We start from the raw sequence: 17139 nt of genomic DNA, 5'->3' as shown, positions 1-17139 counted from the left end.
TAAGTGTGGACATCAAGTAGAGAACATAGGTACGATTTGAGGGAAAGTACACGGGAAGAAGGTCGAAAGGGTAAGGGACGTGGCAATCCTGATGCACAGAGTGGCACGGGCCACTAGCCCCAAAACTACTGAACAATGTTTGGGGCGCACTGAGTGGCGCACCGCGCCAAGCCCTAAACTACTGGGCAGTAGTGCTAGCTCAGTGGTGGAGCGGCACCCCACCCCCGTGCCCAGATATTTGACGAATTTTCCATCTCAAGTCCAAGGCCTAACTCATCTTAAATCAAATAATTTCCTTCAAACACTTTTAGAATCATAAGCCCAACACAATTAAAATGAATTCCATACAAAACCCACCAAGAACAACACTCATTCGCAAGACCCTCACCACAAGAACTCAACAATACTCCATTGCTAACGAATGAAGCTAAAACCTCAAGAACTTCATCAAGAATTCCAATATAATGATTTCAATACGAATTCATGGAAGAAATTACATGTTGTGCATGTGGTTGAAAAGACCCAACTCTATGAGAGGCTTACATACCTCAAAAGAACTAAGTTCCTGGCGATTTCCCCAAATTTCTTAATGAACTCTTGAAGCCTTCCCTTTTCTCATCTTGAACTTTACCCTAACTTTCTAAATGTGTAAGAATGAAATAAAATTGACTTAGTCTGATTAGACCCCTTGACTTGGGTGAATAAATTGTGTTAGGCTAGTGGGGTAAGCAAATAACCAAAATACCCCTACTTAAAACGGGTGAAAGTGCCTTAACTAGAGAGGCTGCACTCTAATGGGCATAACCCCTTCATTCGAACTCAGAATTTAGCAAAATCTGCGGTGTTGGAAAGAGGACTCAAAACCTTCGATCTGATACTTCATGGGCCATCTAACTCCTTATGTGCTAAAAGTTATGGTCGTCAGAAGTTGACCCAAAACTCAAAATTTGAAGAGTAACTTGTTCCATTCTCAATTTAGCTCTTTTGAAGTCCTAGGTGTTACAATATCTCCTCCTTGGGAACATTCATCCTTGAATGAGATCACTCTAAGTAGAATAGGGGTGCGAAACATCTAAAACCCAACTCAACTACCCAACATGCATTTAACATAATCCAACATATCAATTTAAAGAGTATTTTACAAGAAATCATTACCTTGGTCTGGAATTTCTCCGTAAGGAAAGAGATGCGGATATCTCTTTTTCATATCCTCATCAGCCTCCCAAAAAGATTCCTGGACGAGTTGATTTCTCCATAAGACCTTGACTGAAGCCACCTCCTTTGTCCTCAACTTGCCAACCTGCCATTCAAGAATTTGAACCGGCACCTCCTCATAAGATAGGTTGTCTTTAATACCAAAACTCTTATTAGGCACAACGAGTGAAGGATCACCCATAAATTCTTCAACATAGAAATATGGAATACTGAATGAACTGCGTCTAACTCTGACGCTAACTCCAACTCATAAGCTATATTGCCAATTCTCTTGGATATCCGGCAAAGACCAATATATCGGGGACTGAGTTTCCCCTTCTTGCTAAACCTCATAACACCCTTCATAGGTGAAACCTTCAGGTAAACCCAATCATCAACCTCAAACTCTAATTCTCATCTCCTAACATATGTATAGGATTTCTGACTACGTTGCGTTGTTCTTAACTTTTCTTGAATAATCTTTACCTTCTCCGAGGCATAATGAACCAAATCTAGTCCTATCAACTGAGCTTCATCAAACTCAAACCATCCAATAGTAGATCTACATCTTCTCCCATGAAGAGCCTCATAATGAGTCATATGGATACCAGAAATATAGCTATTTTTGTAAGCAAACTCTATGAGAGGTAAGTGATCATCCCAATTACCTTTGAAATCGATCACACATGCCCTCAACATCTCCTTTAATGTCTAAACTGTGCGCTTTTGTTGGCCATCAATCTGGGGATGAAAAGCACTACTCAAATTGACCTTCGACTTAAACCTTTCTAAAAAGACTTCCAAAACTAAGCGGTGAATTGTGTACCCCTATCTGAAATGATATACACAGGAACTCTATGTAACCAGACTATCTCTTGAATGTACAACCTGGCATTATCTTCTACTAAGTTGGTAGTCTTTACTGCCAAGAAATGGGCTGATTTAGTCATTTGATCTACAATAACCTCAATCAAATCATGTTGCCTGCGAGACCGCAGCAAACCAGAAATGAAATCCATATTGATCATCTCCCACTTCTATTCAAGAATATCTATATTCTTAGCCACACCACTAGACCTTTGGTGTTTTACCTTGACTTGTTGGAAATTTGGGCACTTAGCAACGACTTTTGCAATATGCTTCTTCATACTACTCCACTAATAGACTTCTCTCAAGTCACGATACATCTTTGTGGAACTGGAATAGATCGAATATCTGGAGCTATGAGCTTCCTCCATGATCCTCTCTTGTAGTTCATCCATCTTTGGTACACACAATCTACTTTGATACCTCAACATAATATCTCTCCCTTGTTCAAAAGCCATTACCTTTTGCTTATGAACATTCGCCTTTAATTCAAGAAAAACATGATTTTGATCTTGTTTCTCCTTCACCTAAGACATTAATTATGATTCTACACATTAATCACCACCACCCCACCTTCATTAGAATCTAACAAAAGGACTCCTCAACGTGCAAGTATGTGCACATCTTTGGTCAACTCTTTCTTTCCTTCCTCAACATGGGTCGTACTTCCCATAGATAACATGCTCAAAGCATCAGCAACAACATTAGCCTTACCTGGGTGATAGAGGATACTCATGTCGTAATCCTTGAGTAATTCTAACCACCTCCTCTATTTGAGATTAAGCTCTTTTTGACTGAAACATATTGGAGACTCTTGTGATTGGTGAACACATCTACATGAACAATATAGAGATAGTGACATCATATTTTCAAAGCAAATACTACAACAACCAATTGTAGATCATGAGTTGGGTAATTATTCTCGTGAATCTTAAGTTGTCTAGAGGCATAGGCTATAACCTTACCATTCTACATCAATACACAACCAAGTCCAACTCTTGACGCGTCACAATACACAACAAAGCCTTGTGTACCCTCTGGTAGGGTCAACAATGGGGCAGTAGTTAACCGAGTTTTCAATTCCATTGGGTTTTCAAATCCACTGGGTTTTTAATTCCTAAAGGATTTTCTCACAAGCTTCAGATCATTGAAACTTAACTGTTTTATGAGTCAACTTTTTCAATGGGGATGAATTAGATTAAAACCCCTCGACAAATCTCCTATAGTGTAACACCCCGTATACGAAAAAATGAAGCTTAGGAAATTTTGGAACTCCCAGGTGTCACCCACGAGGACCAACCACACCCTGTGGTTGGATCCACGCCCCGTAGGTGTGCCAAGTTCAAGGGCACCATGAAAAAATCCTAAGGCAGTAACCGCGCCAGGACCCATGCCCCGTGGATGGGTCCGCGGCCCGTGGTTAGGTTTTGTAGGTCTAAGGCCCCATTTACAGAATCTCTAACCACAAAAAACATTCGACCAGGACGGACTATAGGTCCATCCATGGCACATCGATGTGGTCTCATGGTTGGTGACTGGTCAATTAAATAAGGGATACAAGGGTCATTTCTGAATTTAATTAGAATGAAATGGTGTCATTTTAACCTAGCCTAAACCACCTATATAATTACTTTAGACCCCTAAATTAAGTTATTCAAGTCATTCTCTCAAACTCACCAAAAGAATTGGGTTCGTCTCTCAAATAATTCTCTCTTTAGAAATTTGAAGAATAAGAAGAGTGTTCAAGCTAGGTCAAGTAAACTCTCCATTCTTCCAAGATTGGTAGGCTTTGTTATCAAGGTATGATGGTTTATTTATACATGGAACCCCTTCATCCATGGAGCCCCCATGATTTCCCCCAATTTAGAAGAAGAATTCCTCAATTCTAGTTAGGGCTTCTTCTAATATTATGGGTTATGATCCAATTTAGTGGATTATGATTGTTTACGATTGAATTTATAGAATTACATGATTATAGGATGAATTTACATGTACCCATGCCTAACCCTTGTTTCTAACCTAGAATTGATTAAATTAGGTTTAAGCCATGAAAGGGGAAACTGAGGATTTAGATGTAATCTTCTAGAATTGATAATATATATTGTAGATCTCTTGAGAGTTAAGAATATATACAAGAATTGATTGAAACCAAAGTATATAGGATGAATTATGATTAGTAAGGCTTTGAGATTAGAATTTTCTTGAGACTAAGGCATGTATGATGTATGATGATTAGTAGGGCTTGTAGAGTAAAGCTAATATGATGAGTTATGACTAATATGACTTTGAGAGTAAAGCTTAGTTGATGATCATGAGATGTAGTTTTTTCAGAAGTAAAGCCTATACTATGAATGGTTGGTTGTTGATGTTATGGGGTGGAAAGGATACTTCGCACAATGAATTGATAAGCATGATTGAATCAATGTGAAAGGTTTACTCACATGAATGATTCTAGGTTGAAAGGATTGCTCACCTAAAATGAATCTATACTAAAAGTCTTAATGGGTGATGAGGCTAGAGGCGACTACCCTTGACCTCCATATTATAAGGATGTGAGATGATCTCTCATACTCCTTTAAATTGAACAAGAGGTGATTCCCCATGTTCCTATTATGATTTATTGACTTGGAGGCGAGTACCCATGATCCTTATGAAATGATGTGGAGGCGAGTAACTGTGTCATATGATGTGATTATGGAGGCGAGCACATGCAATCTTAAAAGTAAGTAAGGCAAGTGGCGAATACATGTTAGCCATTATGAATTAGGCAAAGAGGTGAATCCCCATGTCTTTAAAAGTAAGTATGAATAATGTAATTATGTTATGAAAATGATAGCTTGGTCTAGCATGATGAGATGTTTTTCCTTGATAGCCTTGAATTGGTAAATCGTAACCATTCATCAGTAATGATTTGTCTTGGACTAGTAGAGAGATACTCTCTCATGAATAGTAATAATGACTAAAGAGAGACAAGTCTATAATCAGAGTAGCATGTTTATGATGAAACAAGATTACTTCAAGGAAGTATTGTAAGTATGATTTAATATGAGATTTACTTGTATGATGTTAGATTAGCTTGGATTGTTGCTTGAATTGCCTTCCTTGATATGTATGACTAGAGGTGGATGACCAAAGTCTTAAGTAAGAATAAGTTGAGCTTACTTGAGAAGTGTTCCTCTCATGATATGATGATTTATGAGCATTGAATATGCTTATGACTTATGTTATTATCTGTTATGATTATAGTATATGTCTTATGTTGACTAATGCCTATGTTATGCTTATGTTTATGTTATTTATGCAATCTATCATATTTAGTACATTCTTGTACTAACACATACTCTTGCCTACATTTCTTATAAGTGTAGGGTGTGGCGCTCTCGATTCACACATTTGTGGCTAAGTTCGTAGTTGATGAAGGAAGTAAAGCTTTGGTAAGTCCTCATTGTATTTGAGGATTGGATCACTCTTTCTCTTTTATGTCTTTCTTTTCATGTTGGACTATGCTATGGGTTGCGTCCCAAGATTGTATTCACTTATGTTAGATTGGTAGAGACAATGTTGTTAGACCTCCGCTCATTTTATGAAAGACTCCGATTGTTTGAAATGTTTCAAATTTTCGCATCTTTTCTACTACTCTATGTTATGATATGCTAAGTAGCTTGTATGAGGCCTTTCGGGGACTTATAGGCCTTGTTACATCTAGGGATACCCTGGGTCGTGACATATAGTGACCAACCAACCCTAAGAAACTGCGTATATCAGTTGGAGATGTGGGCCTGGGCCTGTTCTGCACTGCTTCAATCTTCTGATGTCAACTCGAATCCCTTCAGCAGATACAATGTGGCCTAAGAATGCCATAGACTCAAGCCAAAACTCACACATAGAGAATTTAGCATACAACTCTCTTTCCTTGAGAGTTTGGAGAACTATTTTGAGATGACTAGCATGATCCTCCTCATTCCTCGAATAAATCAGTATGTCATCAATTAATACGATAACAAACATATAAAGATACGGCTTAAATACTCTGTTCATAAGATCCATGAACGATGCAGGACCATTAGTCAAGCCAAAGGACTAACAAGAAACTTATAATGACCATAACGGGTCATGTAAGCTGTATTCAGGACTCTCTCTCACTCTCAACTGATGATAGCCAGATCTGAGGTCTATCTTAGAAAAGCAAGTGGAACCCTAGAGTTGATCGAAAAGATCGTCAATTCTTGGAAGAGGATACTTATTATTTATGGTGACTTTGTTCAATTGGTGGTAGTCAAAACACATCCTAAGAGAACCATCTTTCTTCCTCACACATAAGACCGGAGTGGCCCAAGGTGAGACTCTAAGTCAAATGAAACCCTTATCAAGAAGATCATTAAACTTCTCTTTTAACTCTCTTAACTTAGCTAGAGCCATTCTATATGGCGGAATAGATATAGGTCGAGTAGCGGGAAGAATATCTATACCGGAGTCTATTTGCCTCTCAAGAGGGACTCCAGGAAGATCATTTAGGAAGACCTCTGGAAACTCACTCACAACTGGAACTGACTGGATAGGCAGTGTATCAACACTAAAGTCATTAACCCGTTCTAAGTGATAGATGCACTCCTTAGAGACTGACTTTCTGGCCATAAGGTATGAAATGAAACGACTCTTAGGCACTGCTGACCTAATCCTTCACACTACAACTAGCTCATTAGGAAACTGAAACTCGACTACTCGAGTTCTACAATCAATTGAGCCATAACAAGCATGAAGTCAGTCCATACCTAGGATAACATCAAAGTCCACCACGTCTAACTCAACTAAGTCAGCCATAGTTTCCTTGTGATTGACTGAAATGAAACAATCACGATAAACTCTCTCGGCTAGAATAGAGTCACCAATAGGTGTAGAAACACTGAAGGGCTCAAGAAGTCATTCGAGAAGAATAATGAACCTCATAGCAACATCTGGAGTCATAAAAAAAAGACTCGCACCTGGATCAAGTAATGCATATACATCAAAAGTAAAGACTTTTATTATACCAGTGACAACATTAGGTGAATTCTCTTTTTTTTGGTGACAAATGATAGCATATAGACGGTTAGCTCCTCTGCATGTCCCTGAAGTAGCTCCTCTAGGTGCAACCCTGTCTGTTGGAGCCGCTGAAGAAGACTGGGCTTTATTGCCTCCCATTACCATTACCCTACCTGTTCTTAGGGAGCTCTATCATTAAGAGACCTGGCTGACCACACTTGAGTGGCCATTGGAGGCATCACAACACGCTCCTAGATGGTTTCTACCACACTTAGCACAGATAGGAGTCGAATTAGCCCCTTGTGCCACACTACCCTAAGACTGAGTAGGTCGAGCTCTAAAGTTCTGTGAATTCTGATTCTTGAACTCACAACTGTTATTTGAAGAAAGTGCACTAGCTGACAATGGAGTAGGTGCAGTTGGATTTGGCGGAAAAGATGAACGGCTTGCATTTCTGGCCTTTTGTTGTCTGAACTCATTACTTGTTTTCTTGGACCTCTTATTACGAAACACTTCCCTATCTTTCATCTTCTCTCCCTCAACCTGCTGCACATGGATCAAGAGCCTTGCAATGTCCATGTCTCCTATCAACATAGCAGCCTTACCCTCTTTGCTTAACAAACGGGATAGCGTAGATACAAATAGAGTCATCTTACTTCTCATATCAACCACCATATCCAGAGCATAACGGGATAGTTTAGTAACTTGAGGTTGTACTCATGCACACTCATGGACTCTTGTTTAAGATTCAGAAATTCTCTTACCTTTGCCTCCCTCATCTCACGGGGAAAGAAGCGTCCCATGAAGGCACTTTCAAACACAACCCAGCTTATAATTGCTGCCCCTTCAGCCCTGCTCTTCTTCCAATGGTCGTACGAAATCCTAGCAATACCTTTGAGTTTTTATGCATCTAACTGCACACGCTCAGCTTCAGCAATATGCATCACCTCAAACACCTTCTACAGTTTCTCCACAAAGTTTTCCGGATCATCAATGACCTTTGAACCTGTGAATTCTGGAGGGTTCATTCTCAAGAACTTACAGATCTTGGACGTAAAAGCGACACCCTGAAAAACCACTCTTTGTTGACCAACATGTTTGGCCACCACTTGACTCAATATCCGACTAGCATCTTGAAACTCAGCATTTGTGACCTCTCCTTGAGGGGTTGCACTTCTAGTGCATTAGGCACCCCTTCATCTTGAGGATCATAATTTCTCCCTGTAGGACGACCTCAAATAGCTCTTCATGGAGGCATGATCTAAAATGATATGCGCAAGCACGAATTAGAAGGAAACTTTTATAGAGTTGAACTTTATCTCACGAAAGAGAGTTAGAAAGAAGTGAAGTGTTTCCTAAATGTTGTAGCCTTCTAATTATAGATGTGGCGCGCTTCACACCGATAACATGGACTCTACACACACGGTTTCATAGAACCCTAGGACTCTTGAACTCTGTTCTCTTATACGAAGTTTGTCACGCACTGAGCCAACACCTTGGACGTGGCCGACGCACGAAAACCATCGCTGGTCCCTAAGAAAACCATTGGCCTTGCTTAGTACTCACTGAAAGACTTACTCAACATTATAGGAAACCCAAATAAAAAGAACACCTCATAATGTCTCATTAATAAAAATAGTTTAACTCAAACCATATGAAATACTCAAATGAACATAAGTGTTCAACTTTAAGTCTTTAAAAACATCCACAATGAAAAAGGGGGAAAGACTCCTCAACTACTATTGTCTATGAAGCCTTTAATAACTATGATAAAAATCAGGAAAAAACCTATGACATCTTAACAAGGAAATAGATAAATCTGGAACCCTCCAAAAACAAGGAGTCTCACCAAAGCTAGTTGGATCACAAGTGGTATCAACGAAGCGCATGTTGATGACCCTGAACACTTGTACCTACATCATAAAATGATAAAGGTCGAATGACGTCAGTACATTGAATGTTTGAGCATGTAAGGGGAAAACAGAAACATAAAGATATATAAAGTTGAACTGATAGAAAGGGAAGACATAATCACCTGAACTCAACTCAACTCACCATGAAAGCAACGGTAATAAGATGAAATATATAAAGCTTTTAAAACAGTGAATATTAACTCAATATGTATAAAAATACAATAATAAACTCTTTAACTCTTATTTGGGAGATTATCTAACCGACAAGCATCACTATGAGTTACGTGATGATACATCGTCTCGCCCACACTGCAACAACTGTTCTATACCTTTCCGGGGTATAGAACATCCTCAACTAAGTGGATCCACTAAGCTATGCTTAAAAGCAATAAGGAATCATTTAAAAAGTACAGCCAACAATGGTTTATGAGGATTTTGAGTTGTCTGAACTCATCCCAAAATCAGTGCTCAATACTACTCCAACAAGTATAGATATAACTCATGCTCAAATATTTTAAAAACATTAATCTTCCTCAATTTGAGATAATTACTCAAAAGATCCTCTTAAAAGAGGTAATACTCTAGACTTAATCATAAACTCATTTAGAAGTCGGTCTTTCTCTCTTTTAAATGTGTACGTATTATATACTTGGGAATACTTAGTTCCCTTATAATCATTTCGAAATATGAAACTCAACTCTCATTAGCCTCATACTCGTTTACTCAAGACTTAGTTCAAATCTTTAGTTAATTGCAAAAGACTTCTCAAATGAATCGAAAAAGACTTCTTGACCTTTTCTCTTAACTTTATTTAACTTGAAATGTAAATTAAGAGATTTGATTAGAATATGCATGATTTCTCAAGGATTAATGAAGATTTTAAGTGTGGACATCAAGTAGAGAACATAGGTACGATTCGAGGGAACACACACGGGAATAAGGTCTAATGGTAAGGGACCTGGCAACCCTGGTGCACTGAGTGGCGCACCATGCCAGGCCCCAAACTACTGGGAAGTAGTCCTAGCGGAGTGGTGGTGCACCGCCCTACCCTCGTGCCCAGATTTTCGACAATTTTTTCTTCTCAATTCCAAGTCCTAACTTATCTAAAATAGAATAATTTCCTTCAAATTCCTTATGGAATCATAAACCCAACACAATTACAACGAAATCCACACAAAACCACCAAGAACAAAACTCATTCGTAAGACCCTCACCTTAAGAACACAACAAGACTCCATTGTTAAATAATGAAGCTAAAACCTCAAGAACTTCACCAAAAATTCCAATACAACGATTTCAGCAAGAATTCATGGAAGAAATTACATGTGGGGCATGTGGGCGAATACACCCAACACTATGAGAGGCTTACATATCTTGAAAGAACTAAGTTCTTGGTGATTTCCCCAAATTTCTTGATGAACTCTTGAAACCTTCTCTTTTTCTCCTCTTGAACTTTTTCCTAACTTTCTAAACGTTTAAGAATGAATGAAAATTGACTTAGTATGATTAGACCCCTTGAATTGGGTGGGTAAAACGTGTTAGGATAGTGGGGTAAGGAAAAGACAAAAATACCCCTCCTTAAAATGGATGAAAATGCCTTATCTAGAGAGGCTACACTTTAACAGGCATAACTCCCTCATCTGAACTTAAAAATTACAAAACTTAGTGGCGTTGGAAAGAGGACTCAAAGACCTTCTATTTGATAATTCATGAGCCACCTAACTCGTTATGTGCTATAAGTTATGGTCATTTGAATTTGACCCAAAACTCAAAATTTGAAGAGTTACTTGTACGATTCTCAATTTAGCTCTTTTGAAGTCCAAGGTGTTACAGCTACAAAGACCAGTTCTTATACACATCTTATGGATAAGTGTTGAAGGGGAAGTCAAAAGAATAATCAAGGACATATATGCCTATTAATTGGGTATGAGGTCCTAAGTTGTCCTGTGAAAGTAGTTTTTAAGTTATATGTCTTTGTATCTTCTTTGGAAAATAAAATAGGAATGCTAATTTAAAATTATCGAAAGTTTTCTTAGTTTTATGTAATATCCCGCCTTAGAAAGAACTAAATTTAGAAAGCACTAAATTGGAAATAGCTAAATTGAGAACTTTTCAAGTTATGCTTAAGTTATGAGTTTTGGGTCAACTTCAAACGACCATAACTCTCAGTACAGGATGAGTTAGGAGGACCATAAGATATCAAATGAAAGGTCTTGGAATCATCTTTCCAACGCAACCGAGTTTTCTATGTTTCATGTTAGGATGAGGGAGATATGTCCATTTGAAATCTGTCTCTCCAATTAAGGAAAGTAATCCGAATTTAAGAGGGGTATTTTGGTCTTTTCCTTACCCCTTCAGATTAAAACTATTTTAGTATTATTTTTCGTGTCAAATCTGATTTGTATCAGTTTTGTAAATCCCAAATACGCTTAGGGTTTTGAGAGGAGGAAAGGAGAAAAGTTCAAGGCGTTCGTCAAGATTCAAAATATTTGTCGAGGGATTTCGCCGAATTAAGGCATGTGAGTTCTCATAGTGTTGGGTTCGTTCACCCAAACACCAATCATGATTTTCATTTTCAAATTCGTCCATAAATATTGAAAGATTTAAGTTATTGATTAGTGTTCTTGAAGTGTTGTTTTCGTTCTTGAATTAGGAGCGGTTTGATGAGTTCTTGAGATAATTGTATGGAGTTTAAGAGTTGTTTTTTTATAACATTCTTGTGTTCTTGTTTTGGGTAATTGAATATAAGGAAATTTTGAGGAAATCAATTGAATAAAAGTGTTTTAGGATCAGAAAACGAGTAAATAATTCGTCGGAACGTTTTGGGAAAGGGCTGGGGCGGCTCCCCCCAGATGTGCCAGAGGGGATGGCACAGCGCCCCAGCAGTGGGCCACAATTTTTTCTCTGAAGTTTAGGGGTTGGCGCCCCATGCCAGCAGTGCGCAAGGATCGCCTGCCCCCACTGATTCTAATCACTCAAAACTACATCTAAACATTGAAAGATCATTCATAAATTGAATCATAACCTTAAATCCATAATTCATATTCAAGGTAGAGTTAAGTGTTAAGTCTTGAGAGTTATTTTGAATCTTTTTGAGAAGTCTTTTACAATATTTTATAACTTGTTTTAAGACTTGAGTTCTTGAATATGATAATGAGTAAGGTTGAGTTCATTTTACAAAATGAATGTATGGAAACTAAGTATTACGAAGAGTAAATGTCTTTACATTTAAAAGAGGAGGAAACTATGATTTTCCAAAGGAGTTTAAGAGGAGTCTGAGTACTATCTCTTTTTAAAGAAATCTTTTGAGTAATTATCTCAAACTAGAGGAAGAGAAATGTTTTTAAACATCTGAGCTAAGTTATATTTTGGGAGTAGTATTGAGCACCGATATGGGGACGAGTTCAGATAACTCAAAGTCCTAATAAACCATGTAGCCAACGTGGGTAGAAAGGGTCGTACTTTTTAGATGATTCCTTGTTGCTTTTAAGAATAGCTTAGTGGATCTACTTAGTGAGTAGGTCCTGTACTCCAGAAAATTATAGGACAGTTTTGGCAGTGTGGGCGAGACGGTGTATCATCACATAGCTTATAGTGATGGTTGTCAATTAGAGAATCTCCCACAGAGTTCTTTTGTATTCTTATATGCAAACAGAGTTATATTGTATTTTTCAATACATTGAATTGTTATTTACTATTTTAAAAACTCTTCTTTATATTGCATCTTTACTACTGCTTTATATTTAAATGAGTTGAGATTGAGTTGAGGTTGAGTTGAGTTGAGACGAGGTAAGTTGTTTCTTCAGTTCCAGTTCAAGCTTATGTCATGTTTTATATTTCCCCTTGCATGCTCGTACATTCCATGTACTAACGTCATTTGGCTTGCATCTTTTATGAAGCAAATACAGGAGATCAGGTTCATCAGCAGGCGATTCATTGATACCATTCGCAACTCCAGAGTTGTTTGGTGAACCTTCATGCTTCCGGAAGATCCCTTAGTATTCTATTATGTCATGTTATTTCAGTTTTGTAGGATGATCGGTGATCTTGTCCCGACGTCCCTCATAGTATTAGAGGCTTCATAGATAGATAGACAGTATTAGTTCATGAGCCTTTTTCCATTTTCTTTTGTTAAATGTTCGAGACTTGAGTTGCCCTTGTGGTCAGTTTGAATATTTAAATGTTCTAAGTATTTGAGATTCTTGAGTTAAGGTTTTCTTTGAGTTATCTTATCATGAGTAAGTTTTCCTGCAGAGAGTTGAGCCAGGCCAAGGGTTCGCTTGGGGCCAGCAATGGTTCTCAAGTGCCGACCTCGTCCCGGGCTTCCCTCTATGCCAATAGGTTTTTCACGATGTTATGCTCAAAAAAGTTGTGCTTGAGAGATGGAACCACCAATTGGTACATCAACCACCTACAATCATTTAAAAACTTATTGTAAGTGATTTCGTCGAAATAAATGTGATTACCTAATCAGAGTCAATCGAATTCATGTGTGGTAAGATTATTTTTCATAGGGAGAGAGGTCAATACTCATTAATAGCTCAATTTATGGAGTTGATGGATTAACTACATTCTCCATTTCTATATTCAACGAGTTATGTAGCCATGACCATTGTTTGCTTAACATGGATAAATCAATGTAAGATAAATCATACATAAATGATTAAATTTTGGGATGTTGAGAAATATTTTCAAGGCGGGGCGAAAGAGCACAACAGTTGCATGAATGTTGTTGATTCATAAGTAGTATTTGATTTCTTCCACAAATGGAATGTCATATCATTCTTCTCTTACTTGAACCAATTGTTTTAACATGAGAATCAAGGAAAGGATATATAATGCACAAAAGGAATAGTGGTAATTCATCTGGTGACTTCACAGTTGCCAAAGAAGCCCAAAGAGTGACCAAATATTCCAATGTGATCTATAGACAAATTCTTACATTGCAAGCATAGACTCCCGATGCGACCTCACAAAAACTATCAAAAAGAATATCGAAAGAATGAAATGCATATATTTGATTGAAATTAATATTTCAAATTCAGATCTCAACATTTTCACAAAATGCAACATTGACTAAGGAGTTTTGTATTTTATCCTTGTGATGAGAGTAATTTGTATCAAATTTAAATTATGTAAACTTACAATGTTAAAATTTTTTATAGTAGTATCATATATAGTTTAACGTTTATAATTTTATATGGTTATTAATAATGCTTACTATAAAGAGTTATATGCAATTACATTATAATTGATCTGATTTTGTACTTCTTTTTTAATATATTGTCAAATATGAAACTTACACCCGTAAAAATGTATATTATAGTTCATGATGTTCTCCCAAAGTGCTATAACATTTCTATAGTTAGATAATACAAGTTTTTCACATGCACAATCAATTATATTTTTGATAAGTATGGTTATTAATTCTAAAGGTTTTAATATATTTTGTCCTAATATTTTTACAGATTCATATTCTAACAAGCGAGATGGTGTATACTGCAATGTTTTTGCTAAATATTTACCAATATCTTTGGTTGATACTATAATTGCAAAGTATGCAAAGTTTTAGTTTGAAAATTTAACAGAATTAGGAAAACTACAACCAGAAGAAGGCCCATTTTCTGTTAAATTCTCAAAAGGTAGATCCCAGTAATTGATGTTGGTGCCATTGACAAGATTAAACTTGGAAAAATTAAGGTATGATACTATCTTTATTTTATTTCATTCAATTTACAGAAATATTATGTGAAATACAATTGACTTTAGTTTCTATGAGGGTTTTGGTTAGGCGCATATCACGAGTTCAAATTTGATTACTGCCAAGAAACTAGTAGTAGTATTTAATGAAGAAGAGTAAAAAAACATGTTTAGTATCATGGGCAACAGTTGAACTGATATAGTTAAAAATCGGTAGAATTTAGTAATTTTGGCTAAAACAATAAATTTGTGTGTCATCTAATATGCATTAATAATATAATATTAAAAATAAGAAATAACACTTGTTTTTTTTTAAATAACTTTTGGTGAATTGTTAATTAGGTACTTCCTGAAATATCGGAAATAAAGGAACATATAGTAGTGTTTGACAATGGAGATGAACATCAATTCGATGCAATCATTTTTGTTACTGGATACAAGAATGTTGCTACCAAATGGTTAAAGGTACGTTTTGCAAATTATCATTATGTTCTTTTTTTTAATTCTAATTTTGAATCTTAAAATTGTTCCACTTGCTTGTAAATATCGTGTGCGGATAAGTTTTTCTCGATAAGTTTTCCTGGTTACTTATTTCACTTACTATTAATTTTACCATCATTGTCTCAAATAATGTATAGTTTATTTTTCTTTTGTATGCAGGATTATAGCTCAATATTTCTTGAACATGGCACATTGATAAATTGGAAAGGAGAGATTGGGCTCTACTATGCTGGATTTTCAAAAAGAGGGATTGCTGGTATTTCAATCGATGCTATAGTTATTGCCGATGATATTAAGATTGTTAGAGGAGACAAAATTTGGACTTTTATTATTATTATATCAAACTATGTTGTTAAATAAATTTTGTTGACCCTGTGTGAATGCATGATGTTTTTTTCACTGGGCTTGACTTGTTACTATGTTGTTAGGTTCCGCTAGAACTTAAAAACCTTGTTTATTTTAGTATGTTTTCTTTTGATATAGTTTCTACTGTCTTAGAAATTTGATGGATCTTTTCTGATTGATTGTCTTTCTTTGTTGATTTTTTTATTTTTATAATGATGATGTGGGGTTCCGCACAAATTTCGACTTTTATAGCCATCTCTTGCCAGCTCAAGTATCGAATAACTCCACCCACCAAATTGGGTAACTTTAATTAGAGACATTTGTTGGCAACATGAATGAAATCTAACATTTCAGTTCCTCAGTTTTTCATAGTAAAGTAGATTGAGAGAGAGAGAGAGAGATAGAATTGGCTTTTTGAGAATTTCTTTTTCCTTCAATTATTTGATTTTCATAAGGTACATAAAATTAAATGTATATTGAGCAATTAACATTCCATCTTGTTAAGGTCATTGCGAAGTCGATTCGTCCAAAATTTCCCAACAAACCAGTACAAAAACAAGAGGATAATGAGAGGTATCTTACCTAGCTCATACGACATACTCCCTACATCCTACCAAGAATGTAAAAGTTGTTGTAGATGATTCAACTTAATAAGCGCAACCTACTTAATCCAAAACAAAATGGTTCATTTAGCTTCTTCCCCAACCTCCTGTATGCATTTTTTACCACTTAGCTTTAGGTGCATGCTTATTGTCGTGCTTTCTTTTGGGCCAACTTTTTGTTTCTGATTTTCCCAACCATTGAGAAGAAGAAGTTTCTCTCCAGATTTCTTCTGATCTTTTCTTTTTTTTCCAAATAGAGTCGGGTGGTACACTGTCCCCAGTTCGCTGAAGATGCTTTTCCGCTATCATTGGTATACCATTCCCCTTTTGACAAGGGAGATTCACTGAAGTTAATCCTTCCCAACCTTTGGTAGACAATTTTCTTTTTGTCGCAATAGGTTCAGAAGATATAGCTGACTGACTTCCTTTCTGACTTTCTTTATTTTGATCCCGCTTCTTGATATCTCCACAAGGAAGAGTGGTTGTATTTCCTTCTTCTATATTGTTCCTTGTCTCAGAACTGTCTTGAAAGGGAGTAGCACGTCCAAACAACTGATATTTTAATGTGGGTATTTTGACAAGGCCATCTATAAAAGCATAAATGTATTCTCTAGTACACCGGATACACTTGTATATGCGTTTCACTTCTGTTTTCCCAACATCCCTTGCAGAATTTTGAGACTGATTAGTGAAATCCTCAGCCTATAAAGATCACGATAAGCCATTAATACAACACTTCAAATATTACTTAGTAGAAAGGACATTAATAAGTTAAAGATAACTACATTGATGCAACAAAGTTTGGAGTCCCATGACTTAGATAGCCACGATGCTTTGTAGAAACTTGCGTATAGTCTTTTGGCCCATAGCCTCTCAATCGACAATAACTGCAACGAAATTAGACCACGATGAGCCAGATAACGGGATGTTTTCTAGGAACTGGGAGTCTTTTTAAGATGAGGTCAGATTTACTGAATTCATAGTACATTGACTAA

General features: G+C 36.7%; 1 pseudogene; it reads left to right on the top strand.

The window, feature by feature from the left end:
• LOC125869842 (probable indole-3-pyruvate monooxygenase YUCCA10) overlaps positions 1 to 15512 on the top strand; it is a 39430-nt pseudogene extending 23918 nt beyond the window's left edge.
• Positions 15513 to 17139: the final 1627 nt, after the last annotated feature.

The sequence above is a fragment of the Solanum stenotomum genome, chromosome 7, assembly GCF_019186545.1.
Source record: "Solanum stenotomum isolate F172 chromosome 7, ASM1918654v1, whole genome shotgun sequence".
Taxonomy (NCBI): Eukaryota; Viridiplantae; Streptophyta; class Magnoliopsida; order Solanales; family Solanaceae; genus Solanum; species Solanum stenotomum.
Note: the sequence above shows the minus strand (reverse complement) of the source record. Positions and strands in the feature narration are given on the sequence as shown.